Source organism: Camelus bactrianus, chromosome 15, assembly GCF_048773025.1.
Source record: "Camelus bactrianus isolate YW-2024 breed Bactrian camel chromosome 15, ASM4877302v1, whole genome shotgun sequence".
Taxonomy (NCBI): Eukaryota; Metazoa; Chordata; class Mammalia; order Artiodactyla; family Camelidae; genus Camelus; species Camelus bactrianus.
The window spans coordinates 70883464-70910649 of NC_133553.1; the positions used below are offsets into that span (position 1 = coordinate 70883464).

Consider the following 27186-nt stretch of genomic DNA (forward strand, 5'->3'; position numbering starts at 1 on the left):
CCCACACGTGGGGGCGGCCCCGCGACGCCCAGGACGCCGGCCGGCCTCAGCCAACCCTCGGCGGTTCCTCCCACACCCCGGCCCCGCCCGCCGCCGGGACTCGCGCGCAGCAGGCTAACCCCCCCAACTCCAGAGGGTAGCCCCTTCCACTCGCTCACTCGTCCGTCTGCGTCTCGTCTGTCCGTCCACCACCACCACCCAGCTTCGTCTGGCTCGCCCCCAGGCCTCGCGGCCCGGGGAAACGCTGCCGAGCGAGGCGGCCCGACCCGTGGCCCACGCACCGCCACCGGTGGCTGCGTCTCGGGACCGGAACAGGTGGGGTGGCTCCTCGCGGCGCGGAGACTGGGGGGGGGCCCAAGTCGGGGTGGACCGCCTTCCCCCTCCCCCCCACGGCACGCGCCGGGGAGGCCAAGCCCGCGCACACGCGCGCGCGCGCTCGCACGGCCCCGCGCCAGACGCCGGGCCCGGCCCGGCGGAACCCTCCCCCGACTCGGAGGGGGGAGGCGCGGGCCACAGCAGGCCAAGAACAGCACTCGGCCCCACCGCGGGGCCAGCGCAGCCCACACGCCAAAGCGACGGGGCCCTGCCCACACGCCGCGGCAGTCGCTCCCCGTGGAGAGTGACTGCACGCTCTGGATGGAGGAGCGGCGGCTGGGGGGTCCGGTGCCCCCAAGGCTCCCCTCTCAGATCGCTAGAGAAGGCTTTCTCACCGAGGGCGCATCGCCCCCCACCCAGCGTGCCCCGTTCAGGCCTACGGAAGCCCGCCGACGTGTACGCCAGCGCTCGGCTGGGCAGGAGGGGTCTGCGGTAAGGGTAAGCAGCGGGCCAAGAAGCGAGCGTTCGCGGTCGGGACCGGGGAGAGCCCGTGCGTGCCACCTCGCGAGGAGACGCACCCAAGACCGCGTGGGGACGGGACAGACGCCCGCCCCTCACCGGCACATCACCCGGCCCCACCACGATCGCTCCCACGCCCGGGCGCGAACCCCGCTGAGGGGGACCCACCCGGCGTGCGCCCGGCCACGTCAGTCCCCCCCCCCGGTACAGGGTGAGGACTGACGTTCAGGAGGCGGCCCCGGCCCCACCGAGGGTGGGGAGCGGACACGCCTCGCTTACCGTCTCGACCCCTCCCCCACGCCTCAAGAGAGGCGCTCGGGAGACACGACCACCGCAGGGGTTACCCGAGAGGACTCGCTGGGGACGTGAAGCGATGCCGCCGCTCGGCCTCGGGCACCTGAGGGACAACCTGGAGCGCTCCAGGGGCACCGCAGAGGACCAAGGCGAGACACGCTCACACCCCGACGAGGGGGTACGTGGCGTGGCGGCGGGGCAGCCCTCCCCCGCCGCGGGGGAGGGCCGCTCGCGAGACAGGACGCCGAGCAGGCGAGGAGGCGAGAGTGTCTGCCGCGTCGCAAGACCCCGGCCTCGCCGACACCACAAGGCACGGGAGACCGAGGTCGGGCCGGAGTCCGCACCCCTGCCTTCCCCCCGCCACCCACGGGCGGCAGAGGAGAGGCGAGGGGCCCGCAGGCAGAACGAGAAGAGAAGCCACGTTCGCCATGAACGTCCCCGTCCCTCGTCTGGCGCGGCTTAGGCCCGGCCCGGGGGAGCATGACTTCACCACATCGGTCAGGTGAGTGAATGAGTGAGTGAGTGAGCGAGCGAGCGAGCGAGCCATGTGGGGCAGGGAGGCCCCAGAGGGGAGGGCCCGGCGAGGACAACCACCAGAGGGGCCTGCTTCAGCCTCGCCAGGCGCCACCCACTCCTCAGTCCTCTCCGAGGAGAGCGGCCAACGACCCCAGGCGGGGAATGCCTGACACGCGGCACGGAGCCTACGGGGGTGGGGTCGCGCCGGCCACCACCGGGTGCCTGCGGCGGGGAGCGCACGGGGTAAAAGACCCACGCCGCCACCTCACCCCACCGCCCTCGGGCCACCAGAGACCGGAGGTGGCACCACGGGCCACGTCAGCTGGACGCACACACGAGAGCCGGCGCGCAGGCCCGGGCGGGCGGCTCAAGTGTCAGAAGCGGAGTCGGCTACCAGGCCAGGGCTCACGCAGAGAGAAGCCCAGAGCCTCGCACGCGTCCGGAGACCCAACACTCGGTGACAGACACCGAGGAAGACCGTGTCAGCACCTATCTGCTGGCAGAAAATGCCCAACACGACAGGAAAAATGACAGCGCCCAGAAACGGGGCGGGTCCACGATTTGCAAGGGGGGACCCCGGGACCTCGGTCCGGCCACCTGCCCCCAGCCCTACCCCCATAAATGGCAGCCCCGAAGCTCTCGGGGGCCATCTGATCGACCGGGGTGGGGGGGGTTTGGTAGGGGGAGGGGAGAGGGGATGGGAGAGGGGAGGGGGATTAGGAGGAGGCTTAGGAGGAGGAGTGGGAATGGGAATGGGAATGGGAAGGGACGAGAGGGAGACGGGATCAGGCCGGGGACGCCCTGCCCTTTTCTCGCCCGCGTGGCCGGGGACTCGGGGAGATGCCACAGAGGCGCCTCCGACGAGAGGGCCCCCCACGAGGGACCGCTCCCGAGCACCGGGCCCCGGGCCCCGGGCCGGGGAAAGCCTGCCTCCCCCACATCCCTCGCAGGACGCCCCCGTGCCGGTCCCCGAGTCCGGATGAAGTCTCGGTCCCTCCAACGCCACCGGAACCCACGCGGGCAGGCTTACGGGCCGGGGGGCACCCCCTCCCAGGCCTCCCGCGCCAACAGGGGCCGGCCCAGCCACGTCTCCGGATCCATCGGGACTCAGAAAACATTTCATCCAAGGAGGCGCCTCCGACGACCGGGAACCCCAGCGCGCCCGTCCACGGCCTCACCGCACTGGGCCCGGGCCGCTCCTCGCCTCAGGAGCAGTCGTCCAAGGGACGCAGACGAGGGCCTGACCACCTAGCCGCCGGCGGCCCGGGCGCGGGACACTCTCTCCCTTTCCCCCGCGGCGGCAAGGCGCAGGCCGTGTCCGATCGGCTCGGGTCGGTCTCCGCGGCTGGAGGGGCACAGGCGGATGCTGGTCGACCAGGCCAGGCCACACGGCTTCCCCCGGCACACGAGATCCCGGGAGCGCGGCGACAGTCACCCCCTCATCATCCTGCGAGTCCAATCTGCGCCGAGAGCAGGACGCGCCCGCGGCTCAGCGCCACGGGGACTGTCACCGCCGGTGTCGCCAGCCTCCCCGAAGTCTGCCTCGGGCCCCGCCGCCGAGCCCCATCCCTTGCCGAGGTCGCCGACGCTCGGGAGAAGAGGGACGATCTCAGAGCGGCAGCCAGATGGCGCCCGACAACCGTCGCCAACGTCCCCGGAACCGATCCCGACCGCCGCCGGCCGCCCAAACGCCCGAGCTCGTCCCGGACTGAGGCGCCGGGCGGCCCCGTGGCGTCCGCCTCGGAGCCCGCTCACCCTCGTCACGGCACGGCACGGCACGACACGAGGCGACACGACGCGACGCGGCGCGACGCGACCCCGGCAACAGATCAGGGCGGGGAGGACGGAGGGAGCCGGGGTTTGGCAAGACACGGCCGGCCGGGCGGCTGCCGCGAAGGGGACGCGCTCCCCACGCGATTCCCCGGGCGGGGGAGATCACACGGACACGCCGGCGGGGCCGGGGCCCACGCCGCGGGTGGCCCAGAGCGACCAGGACGAGATCCCGGGTTCCCGGGTGGGAGGTTGGGAAGGGGAGGAGGGGAAGAGGGAGGGAAGGCGGGGGCTGGCAAACCGAAACCAGGCGAGCGCTCAGAGAACAACGCAGGAATCGGCTTTGGAGTCCGTCCTCTCGAATGCGGGAGGTCTTTCGAAAGCAGACAGGCAAAGCCCAGAAGCTAGAAAAGAAAGGATGAAGACCGCGAACCCCATCGAAGCGGAAAGAGAAATCGATCTCGGCACAGATCGCGACAAAGCCCAAAGACAACAAACGGGCGCGTGGGGAAAACGCACTCGCGGTCGGTCGTGAGAACACGGACGTCAGCACGGCTGACCACAACCGCAGGAAGGAGGAGGGAAAACAAAAAAATGCGGGCGGGGGTTCGGGGGGGCGAGTCGATAGCCACCCGCTCGGTAAATCGAGGTTCAGTGCATCTACACAGAGCAACACTGTGCATGCGCAGCGCATCCGCGTGTCTGTGTGTGCGTGTGTGTGTCGGTGTGTGTGTTTGACACAGTCAACGTGGACAAGGAAACTGTAGCCCCATCCGAAAAAAAAAAAAAAAAGAAAGAAAAGAAAGAAAGGAAAGAAAGAAAGGAAAGAAAGGAAAAAGGAAGGAAGAAAGGAAGGAAGGAAGGAAGAAAGGAAGAAAGGAAGGAAGAAAGGAAGGAAGAAAGAAATGAAGAAAGGAAGAAAGAAAGGAAGAAAGGAAGAAAGGAAGGAAGGAAGGAAGGAAGGAAGGAAGGAAGGAAGGAAGAAAGAAAGAAAGAAAGAAAGAAAGAAAGAAAGAAAGAAAGAAAGAAAGAAAGAAAGGAAACATGAAAACAAACGACAAAACCCACCACCAAAGGGAAATCAAGTTGTAGAACTACTCTGGGGTTTAAAAACAAAAACAAAAACACCGTAGAAAAAGCACAACCGCAGCCCATCAGGGGTTCCTCTCCTCAACAGTCCAAGAACTCGGTCAACTCCACCTCCTAGAAGCCAGAAAACCAGGGATGAAACACGTGCAGGAGACCCAAACGGACGTTTTCAGTTTAAAAGGAAAAAAAAAAAATTATTTTTTTCCTCCCCCAAATGGGGGAGGGGGCGAGGGGGAGGATGGAGCGTAGAACTCAGCGGCAGAGTGCCTGCCCAGCACGCGCGAGGTCCAGGGTTCGATCTTCAGGACTTCCGTTCAAGTCAATAAGGAAGTCGGTAAGTCAGGCAATCACTAAGTCAGGCAACAAACCAGCAAAAGAAACGAATTACCTCCCCTCCCCGAATAAACAAACAACCACCGAAAGCAACAACAGCAGCAAGAACCAAAAAAAAAAAGGCCTAAATAAATAAATAAATGTAAGTAAGTAAATAAATAAATAAGTAAGTAAACAAACGAACACAATTTAAAAAAGGGGAAAACGCACACATTTCCGTTTCCAAGAGATATCCGGACAGGCCCAGAACCTGGAATCTCGACAGCAAGTTCCAAAAACAAGCAGAAAGTGCCTGCTCCTGACGGAACACGTGATAGAGACCACCGTTCGAGATGGGGCCTGGTGGGCGGGCTGGCAGGCGGACACAGAGCTCTCGACTCATACCTGACAGACTCCGCTCTCCGACGGAAGACAGAAGGCAACACGGAACAGGGGTTGGTGGTGGGGGCGAGGGGGAGAGGGCGAAACGGAGGTGGAGGAAAGCCATTAGGGAAAACAGGACAGAAGTCCCTCAAAACATTCCACAGAAAACTCCTGGAAGACCCGGCAGTTCCACTACGGGCCCGCGGATGGACGAATGGACAGTGCCACGTGGTCTGGAGAGACCTACACCTAGAGGGGATGATGTTAACTAAGTGACTTAAGTTCGAGAGGGATGTTGTCACTTCGAGGCAGAATCCCCAAGACAATACGCAGGAACACATGCAAGGAAGCTGAAACAGGCTCATGGATACCAAGAAGGAACAATGAGTGCAATGGGTGAGGGAGAGGAAAAAGTACAAGCTTCCAGTTAACTCCAATTAATAAATACACAAATTACGGGAGGTCATGGACAGCAGGGCGAGTAGAGTCAATCCATACTATTGTCATGACGCTGTCCGGTGACTGATCCGTAACCAGACTCATCACGGTGATCATCGTGGAACATGGAAGAATCCCGAATCGCTATGTTGGACACGTGAAAACGGACATCCCCTTGTCAGGTCAATTATGAGAGACAGTAGGAGAGAGAGAGACAGAGAGAGAGAGAGAGAGAGAGAGAGAGGGAAAATTCTCACTGTCTTACCGGAAAAAAAAAAAAAAAAAAAAAAAAAGAGTTCAGTGAGATAAAGAGTGGATGTAGGTGAGGGCAATAGGTGGAGGAGATGAAAACCACGACGGCGACACATGTGCGGCATCCCACACGGTGGCAGTGCAGTGTGATCCTATGCATGCTCAGCCGTCTCCTAGCCACCTCCAAGTTGACATCCAGGGTCATCCTTTTAGGTTTCGTGGCTGCACTTTCGTCTGTCTCGGGCAATACTCTCCCTTGATTTTCCATGGGGGAAGGGAGGTGGGGTGGCCGGGCGGGCCACACCACGACACACCGCGTCGCGCGTGACCTGGAAAACAGATACACACCCGCCCACCACCCACGGGCTCCGAAATCGGTCACTGGTCACGACGCACACTTCGTCGGTCCCTTACGGAGCGATGGCGGACCAAACAGGCAGCGGCCAACTTTGTCGTGCACACAATGACGGTTCGTCCCTCGTGGAAACAAACTGATGACGAGACAGCGTGGTCAGGGGGCGGGTGTCCTTTCAGGAAGACAGAGTCATTGAAAGTCCCGCACACGGGAACTGTGCCAAGGGAGATCTCCATCACCCTACCCAACCCTGATCCAAATTCTCGTTCGGGCAGCTAAGGGTCAAGGTCAAAGTTTCTTTCTTCCCGGGGCAGGGGTCCTTTTGGGCCTCGATGGTTGTTCAACTGGAGAGATCACCCTTGGGCTGCATATACACTTCGGGGTGGTCCACAGGGTTCCACGACAGTCCCGCCACCAGGCAGGTGGTTCCACCTGATGAAACCGGTCTGGTCTTTCGTTCCAGGAAGACAAAGGTCCGTGGCTGAAGCCAACGAGAAACCCAGGGTGTGAGTCCGGAGCGCCACCAGTCAGGAAGATGTCTAGGCGTCGGGCTCGAAGAGGCTCGGGTGGCCTGAAAAACGCATGCGGGTTCAGGTCCACTTTCTGAGTGGCCTCCACAGCAACGGGCAGGAGGAGGGTCTCGAGAGGGGACACGGCAGTGACCTCTCTCCAGCGGATGTCCAGCTGCTCAGCCCGGCTCGGCGGGGCTTCAGGGAAAGGGCGGCTTTGGTTCTCGAGGATGCCAAGTCCAAAGCGGGAGAACCATGGGCAACGGGAGTCGGAAGAGCGTTGGCCAACCATCGGAGAAAACTCGAAGCATGCGTGACGTGGCCCAGCGTATCAGTGGAAGGCGGGGCGGGGCGGGGAGGGGGAGGGTGGCGGGAAGCACGCAAAGATGATGACACAGAACCGCATTCTCATCTCTATCACGCTGTACGAGAGTTTCCACTGAGACATGCTCCCCTTCCCCTGGTCTCTCCAAGGACGCGCATTTCTACCAAAAAATCACCCCCATTCAGACTTGTCGGCTGGCCAGATCAGCATACTTCCACGAAATTCGGCCTGAAGAGGGACAGACGTCCACGAAGCATAGCCATCGCCCCTAGAGGCTCTCGGACACCCGCTCTGCTGGAACGTTTCCTAAGGACGGCAGACGAAGACGGTCTCCACATGCTTTCCAGGAGACGTTCCTCAGAACGAGACCGTGACTGTTCCGAAGCCCGAATCGGTCACAGCAATTGTTCACGAGGAAGTCACGGTGAACCATCTGGGACACCAGTCTTTCCCAACCGGTCCACGTAGGGACACGATTTGGTCCTAGCCAGAAACAGACACTTTCTCCTCACAGCATCCTTTTATTTTCATTTAAATTAATTTATTTTATTTTATTTTATTTTATTTTATTTTATTTTATTTTATTCTGTTTCATTTTGTTTTGTTGTATTGTATTGTATTGTATTGTATTGTATTGTATTGTATTGTATTGTATTGTATTGTATTGTATTGTATTGTATTGTATGTTTACATATGTACGTATGTAAGTAAGTATGTATGTATTCCGGTCTGTCTGTCTGTCTGTAGGTCCATCCATCCTCCGAAGGTATACCAGTCATGTCGGCCAACACACTGACAGATCTCGAGTCTTTTCTGTCAGAAAGATATTAAAGCACGTCCCCTTCGACTCATGGAGCCAGGAACGAACGCTTCCGTATCTCATCTTCTTTGGAAACGATCTAAACATTCCAGGGACGTTGCCAGATGCTTCAGTTGCAAGGGACCAAAAACTACGTGGAGGAGGCACCAATTTTTCAGAGATGGACCGCCTCCCCCACACACACACACACTACCCCCTCGGACTGCTTGGGGTGTGAACACTTCCTGAGACTTGAGACCGAGCCAACCATCGCTCCCAGACTCTTTTTTTTTTTTTTTTTTTTCCTGGCTGACACGTTTTATGACAGAGATAACCCACAGGAACTTAATGGATTCGGGGTAAACCTAGGGAGGCGAAAAGTTTCACCTCGAATGCTGCTCGTCACAATCAAGACATGGCTCTTTTCACGAGACCGATCCCTTGACATTTGCTTTTCTGGATGAAAGGATCTGTCCTAGATCATGTCAACCTGAAGGAAAACATTTGGGTTCCTTCCTGTTCGCATTCCCTGCCTGCATGTTCCCTTGAAAACCAGTTCCATAGAGCTCTTTCATGAATGAACTCTGGCAAGTGTATGTGGAGGAAGAAACATGCCAGGCCTACAAGCCGGGGACATACACAAGTGCCTACATGCATACATGCATACATGGGACCGGGCCCTTTCCAGATCCTTGGACGGCAGTACCATAGAAATGAGGATGGCTTCCACAAGACTCTCAGGCAAGCCAAGCTCTTTTGCGAAAGCGATAGCTTGTGCACAAAGGAGAAGGTGGCATGAGGGGAGAGGGAGGGGGAGTGCCAGCTCCCTGAGCAGCAGGGGCCATGCTTTTCTACCTAAAGGAAGGGCTTTGTCTCAGGATCACTGATCACTTCCATAAATCATCCGATATCTTGGATCGGCCGCAGGCGGCTCCAGGGTGAAGAGCCATCGCCCCAGGCTCTGTGGGGAATAGAGAAGACTTCCGTGAGGGGAAAGAAACGCATGAGAATTTTCTGCAAGAAAGCTCAGGAACAGATAATGTAAACACGGAGAGTTGAGCTTCCTGTCTCGTGACAACTAGGTCTACTGGGTCATGTCACAGAGAGCAAGCGAATCCTTTATTCCCCTGAGCCTTTTTCTTTTTCTTTCTCTATCTTTCTTTGTTCTTTGTTCCCTTTAGAGTGTGTGTGTGTGTGTGTGTGTGTGTGTGTCTGTGTGTGTGTGTGTGTCTGTGTGTGTCTCTGAAACTCAGGTACTGCCCTGTCTCATACAGACGAGACCAGCAGATCGACATGACCAGAGATTTTGTAGCTTTCATTTAAAAACTATAGGTCACTCACGAGTCGGGTAGGACGGGTGCTGTGTCCAGCGCAGCTCGGGACCGTGTCTGAGGACGGGCGACGCAAGAATTAAGAAACAAAGAGACCAAGTAAAGAGCGAAAATGGGACCAGGGGACTCAAGGTCTCGTGGATCTAGAGTGCCAAAAGCCTGGTCGACATCCTGTTTATTGGGAGTATACGGCTCAGGGAAAAAAAAAAAAGAAATGCGATCAAAGAGGTGGGGCTTTAGATATTTCATGCCAGAAGCACGAAGTTCTGCTTGCTGGCTAACTGATTCATTTCAGGCCTATCCCTTCCAGGAACAATCACCCTCCTCGGGGGATGCAAAATTTCTAAGTGTATCCTGTGATTGCCTCTGGGACATCTCGAGATAGCAAATATTTCCCCGGGGTTAAACCACATGCTTTCCTGCCAGAACCAAGTTCTGTTAATGGATGATCTGGCTTCCCATGACCGTCCATTGTTTTACCCTAAGGAAATATCTGCCATCTGTTGCGCCCTCACGGTCAATCTCAGGATTGCCCCTCACACAATTTCTTGAGCATCATACATGTTATAGGTCATCGACTGTGTAAAACATGAAAACAAAGCAGGCGTGTGCATTTTTAAGCAAGTAAGTGTGAATGTAAGATTTTACGCTCATGGAAATGCTGGTGCAGCTTGGTTTCTAGTTGCTGGTTCTCCAGCAGCTTGTTTCCCAGCAGACGCGTAGGACACTAGAGAACCCACTCACTCAGAAAGAACCGATGGGACGGGTAAGGTTTTTCGGCTCGGAGGGTGAAAGCTTTTAAACTCTGTGTGGAAAAAAGACGTTTCAGGTGTATATTTCTCCTTAAGAAGGCTGCGAATTAGAGTTTCGACGAGGGAGACCACGCAGCAGTGTGTACGTTTAAAAAGGCCTCCGCGTGCCCCTCCCCACCCTTTTTTGTTTGTTTGTTTCTTCCATTCGGTTTCAGGTTCTACCTGATTCAGCCCCCTGGCCTCAGTCTCAGGCCACTGTGGGCTATGCAGACAGACGTTTCTGACGTTGTCGAGATGGACAAGATAAGGAGGGTTCCCCCCAGAGAACTGGGCCGCTGCTTCTATGAGATCAAAAAGCTGACCTACTCATCCAGTTCTATGTTTAGAAATTTGCTCCTTTCTGGGAAAGCGTAGAGCTCTGCGGTAGAGTGCGTGCTCAGCATGCACAAGGCCTTGGGCTCAGTCCCCAGTACCACCACTGAAAACGTATAATAAATCTAAATAATTAATTGAAACGTAGATAAAGACACCTAATGACCCGTCCCCCCTCCAAAAAGATAAAAACTTCTTGTTAAAAAATTTTTTTTTATTTTATTTTTTTATTTTTTTAGTTAAAAAGGCAGGAGGAGGACGAGGACGAGGACGAGGACGAGGACGAGGACGAGGAGGACGAGGATGAGGAGGAGAAATTAGCTTCTTTCCAACAAGGAGATTTCCAGGTCAAATGGAGAGCCAAATATTTCTATGTTCTAAAACTTCAGCTTTCCACGTATCCTGGCGTCAAAACGTCGGCACGGGTAAAGATTGTTCATCATTCTGTGACTATGCACTTCCTGCATTTTGGAGTGTTCATCTGTCCTTTCTCTTAGGAATAGATGATCATCAGAAATAGCAGTTCTGTTGATTAAACCCCCTTTTAACATATCGTTGTTTCCTGGTCACTAAAGTTACCTAATAATCACTTCACAGTCTATGGAAGTCAAATCATTGTGCTGTACACCTGAAACTGATAGAGGGCTGTATGTCAAACCTATGTCAATAAAACTGAAAAAAGAAAAGAAGAAGAAGAAAAGAAAAGTCTGCTTGCTCGGGGCATCCGGTAAAGGCCCTCTTTCTGAGCGCACAAGTCAACCTCGGGCCGATTCACCCTGTCCCTGAAGAAGGGCAAAAATCCTCCACTCTATCTCCCGTTAGGTCCTGGACACTAGCCAGAGTTCCTCCTCCCTCAACCCCCACCCCGTTCCTGCGTCACACTGTGTGGGCTCAGGCACACAACCTATCGCTTTCCTTTAGCGTGTGGAATGAATATCGCCCGAAGGGAATTTCCTTTGTTGTCGTTTAAATAAACTGACGTGTTAATAAGTGCTCTGGAGGGACACATTCCCTTTGACCTGATCAGCCATAGTGACATCCCATGACCCAGGAGTGTACAATATCATGGATTGGAAAGGATCTTAGAATTCAGAAATCATGGTGACGTGGGTCTGATGACCTAGCTGGCTCCATACAAACCAAGAGATGAAGGTGCCCAACATTTTCACTCGATGCTGCCTAAGTTCTTGACAGTCACTTTAAAAAAGGAAAAGGAAAATTTGCATGGCACGCTTAGTTTTGAGAATGCTATCTGACTGCATGGTGGAACGCAAGGAAAAGCCGTGACGCTCGCCCACGGTATCGAGAGAAACGCAGAACCGTGTTTCTGGTAGCTTTCTTCACCGCTGCGCAAAGGCGGGAGCGACCGCTACCTCACGCAGAGGAGGAGAGGACGGGTTTCTCGGCCCCGTCACGCAATGCCAGGCAGAAGAAGCCTTCTCCGATGAGACAGAAGCGTGTCAAAGCGCATCCCTGCGTCGAAGGCTTCGGTTTCCCGGGGAAGGGGGTCGAGCCGAGGGACCCAGGCCCCCACGTCAGTCAGTCTTTCACTGGATTCACTGGCCTCGCTGTTACTCCTCAGCGATGGCCCCTCAGATTGCTCTCGTGTGTCTTTACCTTCTGGCTTTAGGAAGGACTTTAAACTTCGGCTGAGGGGCGGGACACCCAGAAGGGTTCTTTCAGTTCACCCCATCTTAGGTATTGCCATATCCAACACGTTGGTTTTCATCCCATCGTGGACCTACCTACCGGAGAGTTTCGCTGCTTAAAAGTCCCCTGTGCTCCACCTATTCATCAACAACCCCCCGCCACAACACACACACACACACACCCACACCCACACCCACACCCACACCCACACACCCACACACACACACACCCACACAGACAACCTTCACCACCACCACCCCCGACCCCACTCATCTTTTCACCCTCTCTGGGGCTTTTGCCCTTTTGAGAATGAATGTCATCTAGAGCCGGTACCCTACAGGATGCCACCTTTTCAGATTGGCTTCTTTCAGGGAGTCAGGGGCACGCAGAATCGGCCCCGCCTGTCTCCCACAGGTCTCTCGGCTCCACGGGTCCCTGGTTTCCTTTTTAGAGCCAAATCACATGCTGTGGCACGGACCTAGCCCGGGCGACGTGTCCCTTCACCTCTTGAAGGACGCGTCTGTCCCGGTCGCCTCCACGGTTCCGGCAGTGATGAAGCAAGCCCCTCCACACCCCCACCCCCACCCCGCCCACCGTCCAGGTCCGTCCGCGTTCAGGTTTCCGCGTGGACGGAGCCCCGAGGGCTAGGCCTCAGGGTGAGAGTGGTATGGCGGGTGGCAGGTGGCGCACTGAAGGGTCCCAAATCCGGAGGATGCCGGCAAGGAAGGTCGCCAGGTCAAAACCTTCCTTCCCTCCCTCCGTCTCCTTAGGGTGGATGGCTGGGCCCGTGAATTCAGAGAGGACACGAGACACATGCTGTGAGCCGAGATTTCCAAGCCAGGAGACCTGGTGGAGGGTAAAGAAACGAGTTGATTGGGGGGACGGGGGCGATGGGGGGGGCTCTTAGGACTGCAGCCCAGGAGACACAGATGCAAGAAAGAAGCACTGGAAGTGTGTGTCATCAGACTACCCCACGGGGCAAGTGGAGAAGGGGAAACGAAAGAAAACACACCACAAGAGCAAGGCGGGAACTTTGAAACGACCAGGCTGCGGCTAGCAGCTGCTGGCAGATTTGTTTTTGAAACCGGTTGGTGGTGCCCTTGAGCTTGATACAGTTCTGACCACTCATGCCCCCACTCCCCCCATTGATGCCGGTGTCGGGACCCAGGAGAGGCCACCCCAAACATGTATGTGCCTCCGTGGCACACGGATGGGTTAGAAATGAGAGTGACCGAAGAAGCCGAGGGGCCAGCAGACGCAAGAGGGACCCTCAGACTCTTCTTTCTGTCTCCCTGAAAGCGGGAAATCGATCACTTCCGTGGAGGGTGCCCTCCCTGCATCTGGACTTAGGAAAACACCCTGATCACCCACTGAGAGCCTTCAGGCCCCGGAAGCCTAGAGAAACCAACCAACCTCGTGACTTCTTTCAGGGGCTTCCCCCCCTCCCCAAAACCCAAACTCCGTCTCGATTCTTCACGGACGGGTCACCCAAAACCAAAGGCTCTCAGCCCGGCCCATTTCGCACAAAGGGCTGATTTCTTGTCCTAAAACGGAGAAAAGCTGCCTGCTTCGGGGACACATGAGTGCTTGAATGAAAGACAGTAGGTTCCCTGTCGCTCCTGCTCAACGATCCGTCTGGGGTCCATTTTTGGATCAGTCCAGCCCAGAGAACTCAAGATGTGTAGAGGGAGGGGACAACGTCCCCCTCCCTGAAACAGGACTATGTCTGCAACAAAGTTCCTCCCACTGGCCGTCCAGCTCCATTTTGGATGACTGAATCCTGGTTCACCTCATTTGGGTGTTTTGTTTTTGTTTCTGTTTCTGTTTTTGTTTTTGTTTTTGATTAATAGACTTTATTTCCTAGAGCAGTTTCAGGCTCACAGCAGAATTGAGCAGAAAATACAGAGAGTTCTCACATAGCCCTCCCCACCCACACATATATCCTCCACTCCCCTCAACATCTCTCATCAGTGTGGCCTATTTGGTAAAACTGATGATCCGACATGGACACGTTATTATCCATCAAAGTCCATAGTTTACAGGACGGTTCACTCTTGAGGTTGTACGTTCTATGGGTTTTGACAAATGTACAATGACATGCAGCCACCACTATGGTATCCTACAGAATAATTTCATCGCCTTAAAAATCCCTCACGCTGCATCTGTTCATTCCTCCTTCCCTCCCTCTCCCCAAACCCCTGGATACCATGATCTTTTGATTGTTTCTAGAGCTTTGCCTTTTCCAGGATGTCATTTGGTTGGAATTGTACAGTTGGTAACAATTTTCAGACCGGTTTCTTTGATTTAGTAAGATGTCTTTTAAGTTTCTTCCATGTCTTTCACGGCTTGATAGCTAATTTCCTTGTCTTTCGTTCTTTTTTATTTATTTATTTTTTTAAAATGTTTTTACTGCACATATATTTTTAATTTACATATATGTACTGTTCATTGTTTCCAGGAAGGTTTAGAGCTTTAGCTTTTTAAACTTACATACTTATCAAAGGAATAAAGCCAACCACAAAAGAAGAATGAATTCAAAAAGATACACACACCCTGCTATTAGCAGCAACATCATTTATGATTGCCAAGATACGGAAGCATCCTAAGTGCACATCAATATTTGAATAGATAAAGAAGAGGGGACACACACACACACACACACACACACACACACACACACACACACATACACACACGTAATGGAATACAATTCACCCATGAGAAAGAAGGATATTTTGCCATTTGTGGCCCTTCCTTTCCTTTTTTTTTTTCCCCCCTCCACTTTAAAAACCAGAATTTTATAACTGGGATAAACACTTCCATTGAGTCAAAAACAGTAAAATGCCTAGAAATAAACTTAATCGAGGAGGTTATCTATACTCCAGAATCTGAAATGACACAAAGAAATGGAAAGATGCCTTGTGCTCTTGCATTGGAAGAATCAATACTATCAACATGGCCACACTATCCAAAGCAAACCGCAGGTTCCATGCAACCCCTGTCAAAATACTCACGACATTCCTCACAGAACTAGAACAAACAATTTCAAAATTTTTAAGGAACAACGGAAGACCCTAAACAGGCAAAGCAATCTTTCGAAGGTCTCCTCTCCCTCCCTCCCTCCCTCCCTCTCTCTCTCTCTCTCTTTCTCTCTCTCTCTCTCTCTCTCTCTCTCTCTCTCTCCCTCCCCCCCTCTCTCCCCCTCTCTCTCTCCCTCTCTCCCCCCCTCCCTTTCTCTGTCATCTTTTTGTTCTCTTTTCTTAGGATTTGATGACTTGAGACCATCCTTTATCATTCCTTGTAAAGCCGGCTTGATGGTGCTGAAATCTTGTAGCTTTTGTTTATCTGTGAAGCTTTTGATTTCTCCCTCAAATCTGAACGAGAGCCTTGCTGAATAGAGTATTCTTACCTGTCAGTTTTTCCCTTTCATCACTTTAAGTATGTTGTGCCACCCACTTCTGGCCTGTAGAGTTTCTGCTGAAAAATCAGCTGATAACCTTACGGGAGTTCCCTTGTATGTTATTTGTTGCTTTTCTCTCGTTCATTTTAATATTTTCTCCTTATCCTTAATTTTGGTCAATTTGATGACGATGTGCCTCGGTGTGTTCCCGTATGGTACTCTCTGCACTTCCACCTCATTTGGTTATTTAAAGGATCTTCAGTCTGTTCAATTCATAGGAGAGAACTTCCACGTGTATTTCTTCTCAGTTTTATGAAACAAAGAAGGACCCAGGAAACTGGCAAAACATAAATGCTTTTCTATTGGGTTGAGCAAAGACAGGCCCTGGCCGGGGACGGGGGGGGGGTGCTGGAGGGTCGGGGGGGCGGTGTAGAGAAGGATATAGATCATTGTTAGGGTGCCTGCTTAGCATGCATGATGCCCTGGGTTCAATCCCCAGAACCACCATTAAAATAAATAAATAACCTAATCAAACCCATCCCCCTCCTCCCCCCCCCAAAAAAAAGAAGGAGAAAAGAGTGAGAGACAGAGACAGAGACAGACCATCGGGAAAAGTAGCTGCACTAATACTTCCAAGAAACAGGACAACATAAAGATAATGGAAGAAATGCTGGATAGTGAACAGCCACGGGTGGTTGGCACAGACCCATAGCTTCTGGACTCGCTAAAAAAAAAAAAAAAAAAAAAGAATATGAGAATCATATGGATCAGGAGATTGGGTCTGAATTTTGTGCCGTTTGACTTGTGCCAGTTACAAAGGTCATGCACAAGGAAGATGACTGGCTACTTTATTGTCTGAAATGAGACACTTGAAAGTGAAAGGAGGTGCTATACAATCGTGCCTGGACTGGGATTTTTCTAAGGGAGCCCAAATCCTTTACAATATATATCATGTTTTCAAAAATGAATATCATTCCTGGACAACATTTAAGCAATTATTTTCTGTGTTATCAGTAAACATTTTTAAAAAATCAGTAAGAAAGGAAGAGGGAGAGAGAAAGAGAGAGAACAGGAGTAACTATACGCGCGCGTGCGTGCATGCATGTGTGTGTGTGTGTGTGTGTGTGTGCGCGCGTGTGCGCGCACGTGTGTTGAGGTGGGGGCCTAAAAGAGGGTGAGGATTCTTTTCATCGAGGTCTGTTTGTACAGAATTCTCTCCTTCTCCGCTTTACACTGTGAAGGAAAAGCCCAGCTGGGATAACAAGCTAAGTCGCAAATCTAAGTGTAACAAGTGTCGGATTACTGATCTGAGTTCTGCTGGGCTAACTCGTAAATCTAAATTAATAAGTGCCGGTTTGCTGATTCCCTGTTCATATTTTGCTAGCCAGCTGGATTTTCAAAGAGACATATCTGGCCTTGAAATGTTGGTTTGCTGCCTCACTGCCTCTACTTTCGTGATAATGATGTTGCTAAAGCTATTGCGTGCCTATTGGCCGAATACCCCAAGCTGGTACTTAACCCTATAAAACCTCACGTGCACGTCTTGGAGGTGCTCAAGGCTTAGGAGCAGAAGCCCCTCTGAGCCCGCCGGCGTAATAAATCTGAGTACTCCAACCCTCCGAGTGGTGCTTGTTTCTTGGCCGGCCTGTCATTTCCATAACAGCACCGTTGACAATAAGAACGTCACTCTCGTTCCGGCATAAAGAAGACATCTGGGGAGGGTGGGGTGGGGGGTGGGGTGTAGATCTATGTTATGTCCTGATTCCAGGAAGGAAAGGGGCAAGGGTCGGCGTGCCCTTCTTTCTGGGGTATCTGTCTGTTCGCTTTTGGTGTTCGGCTGGTTTGGTTATTTCAGCTTTCTGTTTGGTTCCTTTCACAGATCCAGTGGCTCAAAACAGCATTCTGATTTTCTTTTCTCCTGGGGTTTGGTTTTTGATAGGTAGAGGGACAGGGCCCACGCAGGGGTGGGGGTGGGGGGTCACTGTGCCGGAGAAAGGGAGGCGGCTGTGGTGAAATCATCGAGCAGAGGGGATTTCTACGAGAGGGACTCTCCGAAGTGAATGGGGTCCAAGGAGATCAGCAGGGTTTCTGTGTGCTCGTTTGGTTTTGTTCGTGCGTGTGTTTGTTTTTTCTGGACGAGGCCAAAGAACTCTTCAGGTGGAGGTGTGTGTCCAAAGGGTCTGACAGGATGGGAGGATGCGGGGCGAGTCAGTCCATGTGCCCAGAAAGAGAGAGAATCTGACATAGCTGAGACTCAGGCCTTTTTCAGACCTAGGCCCAGAGAGCAGTTCGGCTCCGAGCATTCACGGAGAAGTTCGCCGCCACCTCAGTCCTGTCCCCCACCCCCGCCCTCCCCCACGCCTCAGCCCCCAGTGAAGGAGGAATCATGAAGTGGCCGCACTTAGGCTAAGCCAATTTTTGGCTTTATGCTTACTGCTTGCTTTTAGAACCATCAGCAAACTCGACTGACCAGACACCGCTCCCAGCTCCAGGCCCACTGTTAAAAACAGCTAAAGTTGTCGATTCTAACTGTTTGATTTGACCTTCCTCTGATCGTTCAACTTGACAATCATGTTTGGCGTCTGAGTCTTTCCCCAGGAAGGGAGTCACGGGAGGATAAGCTCAGGAGAACGACCAGCCCCCTCCCACCCCCCACCCCCCACCCCGAGTTCCTCCGTGGCGCTGGTGCCGCCGGGTGAGTCTGACCAGATAAAGAAGGTCACGGGCTGATGACCTACTAGACCACCAGGAGGTCCCATGTTATCAGACACTCATCCAGATTTAGGAGGAAGTTTCATCAGAGACCCTTGTTGATCATGAGCACCTTTTGTGCTCCCGCCTGTTGTGATTCCCTTTCATGCTCCAACCTGTTCGTCCACAGAAGCATGAAACCCCAACCCCAAGACGGGTTCACAGTTTGGAGGGCACTAGCCTGCTGTGAGTCCCCTTTGCCCAGCAAAGCAATCAAGCTGCCTCTTTTCTTCTAAACTCTAAGACCCTGTCTCTGGGTTATTTGGCTCGTCAGGGACGGGGTGGGGGAGGGCGATCTTTCGGCAACACCTGCAGAAGTTTCCCTGAGTGGCAGGAACCAGCGTGGCCCTCAGGCCTCAGCCCCGCAGGCAGGCAGGCAGGCAGGCAGGCAGGCAGGCAGGCAGGCAGGCAGGCAGACAGGCAGGCAGGCAGAGTTGGAGCGACCGTTGGTCCCGCCCCCGCCCGCGCTCCACCCCCCCCGCCCCCGCCGCTGCTTCCGCCGCCGCCGCCGCCACCGCCGCCGCCGCCGCCTCCCAGGCCTTCTCCACCGATCGGTCCCAAATCGACTGACTGTCTCCTGGAAGCGGGGGCGGGGACGTCAGGAGGATCCATTCGGCAGGGCCTCGTTCAATCGCTTCATTCAAATGCAGAAAGCTCTGTGCTCAGGTCAGAGCCTTTGACTTGGCCTCCGGCTCCTCTCTGTTGAACGGCTTTTGTTCTTTGGTTTCAATTTCCCCACCCTTAGGCCACCCCGTCCCAACTGCACGGAGGGAGGCGGGAGGGAGGGGGAGAATCTCGCCTGGTCTCAGGCCAAAGGAGTCCCCTCCTTTTCCTAATCTGGGTAAACCCCACTACACCGTTTGAGAATCATGGAAGGGCATGGAAGCAGACCTCTGACTTGATAGATTCCTCTGGGATGGGAGACTTTAAAAAAACAAAATTCTTTTTCCCCTGCTTCCAGGGAGGCAGAAAGGAGGGCCAGAGTGTTCCTCTTGCCTCGGGCAGTTCTTTGTTTGTTTCTTTCTTTCTTTTGTTAAATCTTTTTTTTTTTTTCCTTTTTTTCTTCCAGTTTTATTGAGACAGAGTTGACATACAGCAGTGTATACTTTGGGGGGGGGGCGGGGAGAGGAATTCGATTTTATGTATTTATTTTTGACCGGAGGTACTGGGGATTAAACCCAGGACCTTGTGCTTGCTTGCTAAGCACACACTCTACCACTGACCTATACCCTCCCCCTTGGCCAGTTGTGAAGTCCCTTTCATTCAGCATAGTCCATCGGGCACATTTTGGGGCAGCCTACTCTGGACCCCAACATTTCCCTATTCTGTAACTTCCCTGGAAGTTTTACACATTAAAAGCTGGGCTGTTGACTGTGCATGTGCGTCCATGCGTGCGTGCGTGCGTGCGCGTGGTGTGGGGGCAGGAGGGAGGGAATAGTTTCCTAGAGGGCCTGCGTTTCATGGACCCAGTTTCTTAGTTCTGAGAACAGGTCTGTTCAAGGAAACAGTTGTAGTATCTCGTCTCAGGAGGCGGTGGTGTCGATGGGCTTCTGAAGCTAGGCCTAGGGAGCAAGCAGTCAGGTATCGCCTAAGAGGCACTTGTGTGGAAAACCAAAGTACAGCAAAAAGGTTAATCATTGGAGCAGATGAGAAACCAGATTCAGGGCCGGGAGTAGGGGGTCAGTCTGGTAGGAGATTTCCACACATCGGGGTCATCGAAACGGCTCGAGCAGTTTGAAATGCCTCTGATGATGTCCTGGGGTGTTCGGCTCAACTCTCTGAGCGGCTCCTCCAAAAACAGGCCCTAGGATGGTTTCCACAGGAGCTGTTGTGGCCATTTCTCTGACGTTTACCTCCCGTTGTCCAGCTTCAGTCTGCAGGGCTTCAGGAGACGGAGCATTTTAGTACTCAATGATGCCAAGACAAAAGGGTGAGAGAAAATGGGAAACGTTCGTGGAGATGGTCCTAGGCAGATAGTGGAGGCAACTAGAAGACCTTCAGTCTCCGGGCCGGCTTTCAGGTTGAGACAAAAACCCTAAGGCAAGCGCTTGCTGCCACAGCACATCGACTAACACGGGAACCATCCAGTGAAGATCAGCACGGCCCCTGAACGTGGACGACACACGCACATACGTGAAGCGTTCCGTAGCTTTAGTGATGTCAGTCACCCAGAGGAAGACAGATATCCTATGCCATCACTTCTAGGTGGGATCTGAAAGTAAGTCAAGACACCCATCCATACATAAATAACTCCATTTTAAAAAGACTCCAAGGAACCTATTTACAAACCAGAAACAGACTGGACTCGCAGACATGGAAAAGAAACCGATGGTTAACACAGGGGACAGGGTAGGGTGGAGGAACGGGGGAGGGCAGAGGGATAAATCAGGAGTTTGGGATTAGCAGATATAAACCACCCTATACAAACTAGGTACACAAGTAGGTCCTACTGTCTAGCACAGGGAACTATGTTCAATAGCTTGTAATAACCTATCCTGAAAAAGTATACGTGTGTGTGTGTGTGTGTGTGTGTGTGTGTGTGTGTGTGTGTGTGTGTGTATAAGTGAATCACTATGCCGTACGTCATAAATGAACACAACATTGTAAGTCAACTATACTTCCATTGACAGAGAGTTCCTACAATAAACAGGCAGGCAGGCAGGCAGGCAGGCAGGCAGGCAGGCAGACAGACACAGACACAGACACACAGACACACAGACACACACACACACACACACACACACACACACACACACACACACACACACACACACACACCCCACAGACACAGGGGAACCCTAAGGAAAACGAGTAGCACTAGTATCTCTTATCCATGCATGTCTATCCCAGTTTAATGGAAACCTAAGTTTTTGCCTCCAAGTCAATGATGCTAATAACTCTGCTGCCAAGAATAGAAAAATCCTCACGGAGGATTTCTGAATCCCAGAAGGGTCAGGGAGGGAGAAAAAGAGAAAGGATTCCATTCTGCTGACAGAGGTATGATAGTTACCATGTGGGTGTCCGCCTCTAAAAGGGAAGGAAGGGGAAAAAACAGAAGTTTATTTTCCCTTGTATCTGAAAAGAAAAAAATTTAAAACTCAATCCTCTTGGAGACAAGAAGTCGTACACACCTCATGTCACTGATTCTCCTCCTCCACCTCCTCCTCCTCCTTCCTCTACTTCTTCTTCTAGTCTATATCTCCCATGGATTCTGACGACCTTGCCTGATGATGGCGGGTGATGGGGGCAGAGATCGATCTTTCTGAGAAGTAAGTTGGCAAGCGCTTTAGTGAAGCCTCGTAGGATTTACCCAGCGAAGCGAGTGCCTTCGTCCCTGGAGGCTGCGGAAAGTATGTCCCCAAGTCACATACGCATGTGTTTGTCTTTTGTTGTCGTTGTTGTTGTTGTTGTTGTTGGTGGTGGTGGTGGTGGTGGTGGTGTGTGTGTGTGTGTTTGTTTGTTTGTTTGTTTATTTGTTTGTTTGTTTGTTTGTTTGTTTGTAGCAGTGTCCTGGCCATGCTGATGGCATCAGGCTTGCAGCGGGGGAAGGAAGGCTTCAACCCCTTTGGAAGTCATACCTACCATCCCAAGAACGTCTGGATGACCCCTACTATGTGGCAGTTGAATGGGGGCCAGTTACTGGGGTTCAGCGTGTCCAGAGAGAGGAGGTCTGAGGCCTCTGGGGACAAAAAGTTTGTATGTATGTATGTATGTATGTATGGCCAGTTGACTGTTTTTGCGGTCCTATAGGAATCTTCCTGCCCCTGTCTATTGAACAATGGGAGTCATCTTCCAAGTGCCCTGACACCAGACACCACGGTGGGTGAAGGAATGCGGGTGGGGTGGGGGTGGGTGGGGGAGGTCATCCAGGAAGCTGGGAGAAACCGAGAACGTCCGTGGGTCGGTGGGTCGGCCTGTCGGATGGTCGCCATGCTGGGTTTCCCCTAACCCAGGCCATTTGCCGAATGGACAGAACAGACTGGGGCCACGTGTGCCACCCACCCTCTTTCCGGAGGCTGTGGTCCACTGTGTTTGCATGAAAGTCAGTGAAGGAGGCATCTCCTCGGGACTCGGTTCCGTCCCTTTCACGAGAGCCTCCACTTTGGATGACAGCCAGCCAGCCAGCCAGCCAGCCCTCGATGCCAGGGCAGTAGACGACTGCCAGGAATATCCCATCCTTTCTGGAACCCTGAGTGTACCCACCTGTACAGACACAAGGCTGAAGAATACATGACGTTCCTTCCTAGTTGACAGCACTCCCCATGTCACTGAAACAGTGTCCAGTACGCTGACGTCATCTCCTCCCTCTCCCACACCCCCGCACGCGCACAAACACGCGCGCGCGCACACACACACACACACACACACACACACTCTGTCTGTCTGTCTGTCTGTCTGTCTGTCTGTCTGTCTGTCTGTCTTCTAAGGATGGAGAAGAGTTTGCTGAGCTATTTCGGGTGCCCTCTCATCCTAGTTCCTATCTCCAAGTTGGTTCAAAGTCCAAAAGGCGGTCAAGCACTTAATCAGATAGGTCCCTCGTAAAGAATGCCTCCCACATCACGACGACAGGCTTCTTAGGCCAGCCGAGAAGCTCCTTCAGTTCTGCGCCCATCTTGGCTCTAAGTTGATATCAGTCTGTTACGGAAATGACAGGCCAGCCAAGAAACAAGCACCTCTCGGAGGGTTGGAGTACTCAGATTTATTACGCCGGCGGGCTCAGAGGGGCTTCTGCTCCGAAGCTCTGAGCACCTCCAAGACGTGCACATGAGGTTTCATAGGGTTAATTACAAATATGGGTCTATTCGCCAATAAGGCTCAAACAACAAAAAGCAAAGGATCAGTACACTGGAGCTTATCAATTTGGAACAGATCACGTTACTGACACTTGTTGAGCTTGGATTTACGAGTTAGCTTGTTAGCCCAGTAAACTGACACTAAACTTCAGATTTACGAGTTAGCCCAGCAGAACTTAGATCAGTAAACGGACACTTATCACACTTAGATTTGTGACTTTAGCTTGTTAGCCCAGCTGGGCTTTTCCTTTACAAGTCCTCCAGGATCCAAGAAAGCCACGTTGGAAAACAAGTGGTGATTCTGATGGGACAGGAGATCAGTCATTTGGGGGCGAAGGGTGGGGTAGGGAGACATACCAGCCTGTCTGTCTGTTTTCACCCAGTGTGGGAGCCGTCCCAAAGAGATAACTCGAGAAGAGAGAAACAGGGAGTTGACAAAGAACACGTGCAGTGGCGTGCCCTCCCCCCCCCACCCCAGGAGAAGGCCAAGCCAGAAGTCCCTCCGGATGGCGGGTTCCGGACTCCAGCTTCCAGGGGAAGCGATGTTTTTTTCCTCCCCATTTCAGGCCCGGAAGAAGAGGGAGAGGCAGAGTGTCCTTCTCGGGCATCCGCTGTTTCTGAAGCACGCTTGTTGCCAAAAGATCGGCCCCCGTCCCCGACGAGCCCAAGAATCCAGAGACAAGGTCTCGGAGCTTAGAAGCAAAGAGGCCATTTTATCGCTCTGCCGGGCAAAGGGGATTCACAGCAGGCTAGCGTCTTCAAAACTGTGTACCCACCTTGGGGATGGAGTGGGTGGGGTGGTTCTAGAGCCATAGCTCAAACAATCGGGCATCGATCACCATCCACAGAATCGTTTTCTCATCAGAAGACTCAGAATGGTGTCACGATGCCTCCAGGTGACCCATTCTATAGAGGCTGGTGGTTAGATCTCGTTATCTCATAAGCACTCAAGGTGTGGCCTTCTTGGTCACTCAGGCTATTTTGTCAGGTCATTAGTCCCGTGACCGACCTTCTCCTCGGAGAAAGACTCAGAGACCCAGCATGATGATGACTTTCAATGAGTGAAATACAGTAGAAACAGTAAGATCGATAGCTTCCAGTTTCAACAACAGGCCTGGAACCGTGAGCAGCAACCAGTCAGTCAGGACAGTTGACCGTTTTCAGGGCGAGCATAAGAAACCGAATGACACCCCCCCCCCAGCAAATGAATGAGTGAATGAATGAATGAATGAATGACCTAATGATCCTCCCCCCCCCCCGCCAAAAAAAGAAGCAATAATCCGTTAGCCTAATTCCGGCCATTTTATTCATCCTCCTTCACCCTGAAGCCCCAGTCACCCACGTGCCACAGTGGTCTGTTTTCTGGTTTCCTCCACCACCCCACCCCCCACCAACCACCACCCCGCCAACATCCCCCCATGCCCAACCACCGCCCCAAGTGTGGGACTGGACGGGGGTGCAGGGGGCTGAGGGGGCGGCAATGGCGGCTTGAGGTGAGGGTGGGGAGTGTTCCGCCCAGATCGTATAGGAAGCTCAAACACAGCTGCAGTACGAGACAAGATGGTAGATTTCTGTGAGTCCTCCCTCCTCTTAAAATCCGTCCTAAGGAGGAGACAGACAGAAAGAGAAACATCACCCTCACTCCCAACGCCTCCTGCGCCCTCGATGCGCCCCAAAACAACAACAAGAAAAACAAAAACAAACACGACCACAAATAAGTCGCTATCCCTGGGGAAGAAGGATTCGATGGCATGGGGATATCATTCTAAAATTCATTCCCTCTTCATCACATTTCATGGAAACCGATTGCAATCTATGAGGCCCTGTGAAGGTAGGGGTTGGGGGGGTAGGGAGGAGGGAGGGAAGTGAAGGGGGGGGAGAGGGAGAGAGGGAGGGGGAGAGAGAGAGAGAGAGAGAGAGAGAGAGAGAAAGAGCAGAGGAGAGGAGGGATAAAAGGGGAGAGGACAGGAAAGGAGAGGAGGGAAAAGAGGGGAGGGGAGGGGAAATGAGAAGAGGCGAGGGGAGAGGAGAAGAGGGAGAGGAGAGGAGTGGAGGGGAGAAGAGAGGAGTGGAGGGGTGAGGGGGAAGGGGGGAGAACAGGGAAGAGGAGAGGAGGGGAGAGGAGAGGAAAGAGAGACAAGGGAGACAGACAGACACGCATGCGCGCGCGCGCACACACACACACAGAGAATAGCGAAATGGAGAGAGAGGCAGAGAGAGAGAGAGAGAGAGAGAGAGAGAGAGAGAGAGAGAGACAGACAGACAGACAGACAGACAGACAGACAGACAGACACGGATCTAGGTCAGGGATACTACACATGGGTATTCTTCTGAGTGATTTTATGTGTTTTCTCAATCGCCACCTCTATGGAGATAAAAATCGCTCCCATAAGATGAAGGGAGTCCTTCTGCCACCGCCCACGGCCCCGCCCACCAGCACCGCTTGTGTTTGTCAGGGATTCCAAGCCAAAGCACGTGGAGGAGCGGGAGAGCTTCCTGGCAGCCCAAGGAGGAGGAAAGTCCGGCAGCATGAGAGAGGTGGTTGGCACGGGGAAGCTGGAGGCCGGCTGACGAGAAGATGGGTGAGGGGGCAGGGAGGAGGGTTTCCCAAGTTGGAGAGCCAAGACGAGGGAGGGGAGCTGTCGGTGGCTGCGTTCTGACCCCGACCCCAACCCTGACTGGAGCGGATCCCTGAAAGGAGGCGGTTCGGGCTCTCTGGCCGAGAACGCCCCTCTCTTCCTCTTTGTGCAGAAACACCTTCCGCAGACCGAGAAAGTCCATCCCGAGACCCTCGTCGGAAGAGTCCTTTCCAGACCCATCACGATCCTCCTGGGCCAAGGGGTCCAGGGGATGGGGCGGGGCCTCCATTCGATCCGTCTTCCGTCCGTCCGTCCATCCACAAGATCTTGAACATCCATGTAGGATTCTGGATGGTAGCAGTTTTCCAGGATCCTCCAAATCCTTGTAAGTCCTCTCCTGGCAGATTCGACCCCTAGGTCGTACCGCGCAGCACAGGGCACTAGATTCAGTCCCTCGGGACGAGGGTTCCTGAAAAAGACCAGGAAAAAGAAGAACAGAATCACTATGGTGTGCACCAGCCAGAAACCAGCACCACCTTGTCACTCTAACAGACTTGCAAAAGGCGGGGTAGGGAGAGAAAGTCATAGGATGGCTACCATCCCTCCCACCCCCACCCCACACGCCAAGCCCCAGACCATCGTCATCCCTGCTCCCCCTCCCCTCCCCTTTCCTCTCCCTTCCCCCTCCCCCTCCCCCTCCCCTCCATCGACGCCCGCCTCCCGCTTGTACCCCACTCCTCTGAACCCAGCACCACCCACCCCAGCCTGGACGGGCTCGGCTCAGATCGGCTCGGCTCGGCTCGGCTCGGCCCGGCCCGGCCCGGCCCGGCCCGGCCGTCCGGTCGACTTCTTCGCAGGGTCTAAAATAGCGCCCGGCCGACAGGCAGGTGGCACATGGCACATGGCAGGGGAGCGAGCGGGACGGTTCGGGATCTCTGGGTGGCAGGGACACGCGGCCGGACAACCAGGAGCACGGACGGCCTGGCGTGCGTTTCTCCGCTCGGGGGGGCCTCGACCAGAGACCGTGGTACGGGGAACGGGGACACACACACACCACACACACACCACACACACACACCACACACACCACACAGACACAGACACACACACACACACACACACACACACACACACACACACACACACACACACACACCCACCCACCCCTTCACCCCCACCCCCAAACCTCTGACAGCTTTCGTTTGTTTTCGGCCGACCGTCCCTCGATGAGGTACGAGTGCCTTGGCTGGGGCTGGGGGGGGGGTGGAGTTCCTCCCTCCACAACGACCCCACACGGGCTCTGTTCTGGTCACCCGAGTCCTCTTCCAAGTCAGACCACAGGCCTCCATCACCCGGCGCGAGCACTCGGGGAAACAGTCACCATCCTCATCGCTCCGCTCCACCTCTACACGTGAAGAACTGTTCCCAGCCCACGCCACTCCACCCCACCCCACCCCACGCCCCGATGCCACCCACCGCAGTGGAGAGAAACGAGACGAATCCACAGACGTGCATCAATCCGATGAAGAAAACGACGGCCCTATTCCAAGGAAGCATAGATATCTAGGTAGGAGATTCATCGAGTACTATGGAGGCGGTGGGAAAGGGGGGGGTTGCGGTGGGGAGGGTCTAGAGATCAGGCAGTACAGCCCATGCTTAGCATGCAAAAAATAAAGGTCCA

At 53.9% G+C, this 27186-nt stretch overlaps 2 long non-coding RNA genes and 1 other non-coding gene across 3 annotated transcripts; 2 read left to right on the top strand and 1 right to left on the bottom strand.

The window, feature by feature from the left end:
• Window positions 1–18548: 18548 nt before the first annotated feature.
• On the top strand, window positions 18549–22379 carry LOC141573366 (uncharacterized). The gene is made up of 2 exons (XR_012499068.1): window positions 18549–18799; window positions 20001–22379. It is a non-coding gene; the product is annotated as an uncharacterized LOC141573366 (long non-coding RNA).
• On the top strand, window positions 20178–20286 carry LOC141573495 (U6 spliceosomal RNA). The gene has a single exon (XR_012499296.1). It is a non-coding gene; the product is annotated as a U6 spliceosomal RNA (small nuclear RNA).
• Window positions 22380–24205: 1826 nt separating the features above from the next.
• Window positions 24206–26897, bottom strand: LOC141573365 (uncharacterized). Its single transcript, XR_012499066.1, has 2 exons — window positions 26265–26897; window positions 24206–25974 (listed from the first exon to the last, which is right to left on the bottom strand). It is a non-coding gene; the product is annotated as an uncharacterized LOC141573365 (long non-coding RNA).
• Between the last annotated feature and the right edge of the window lie 289 nt (window positions 26898–27186).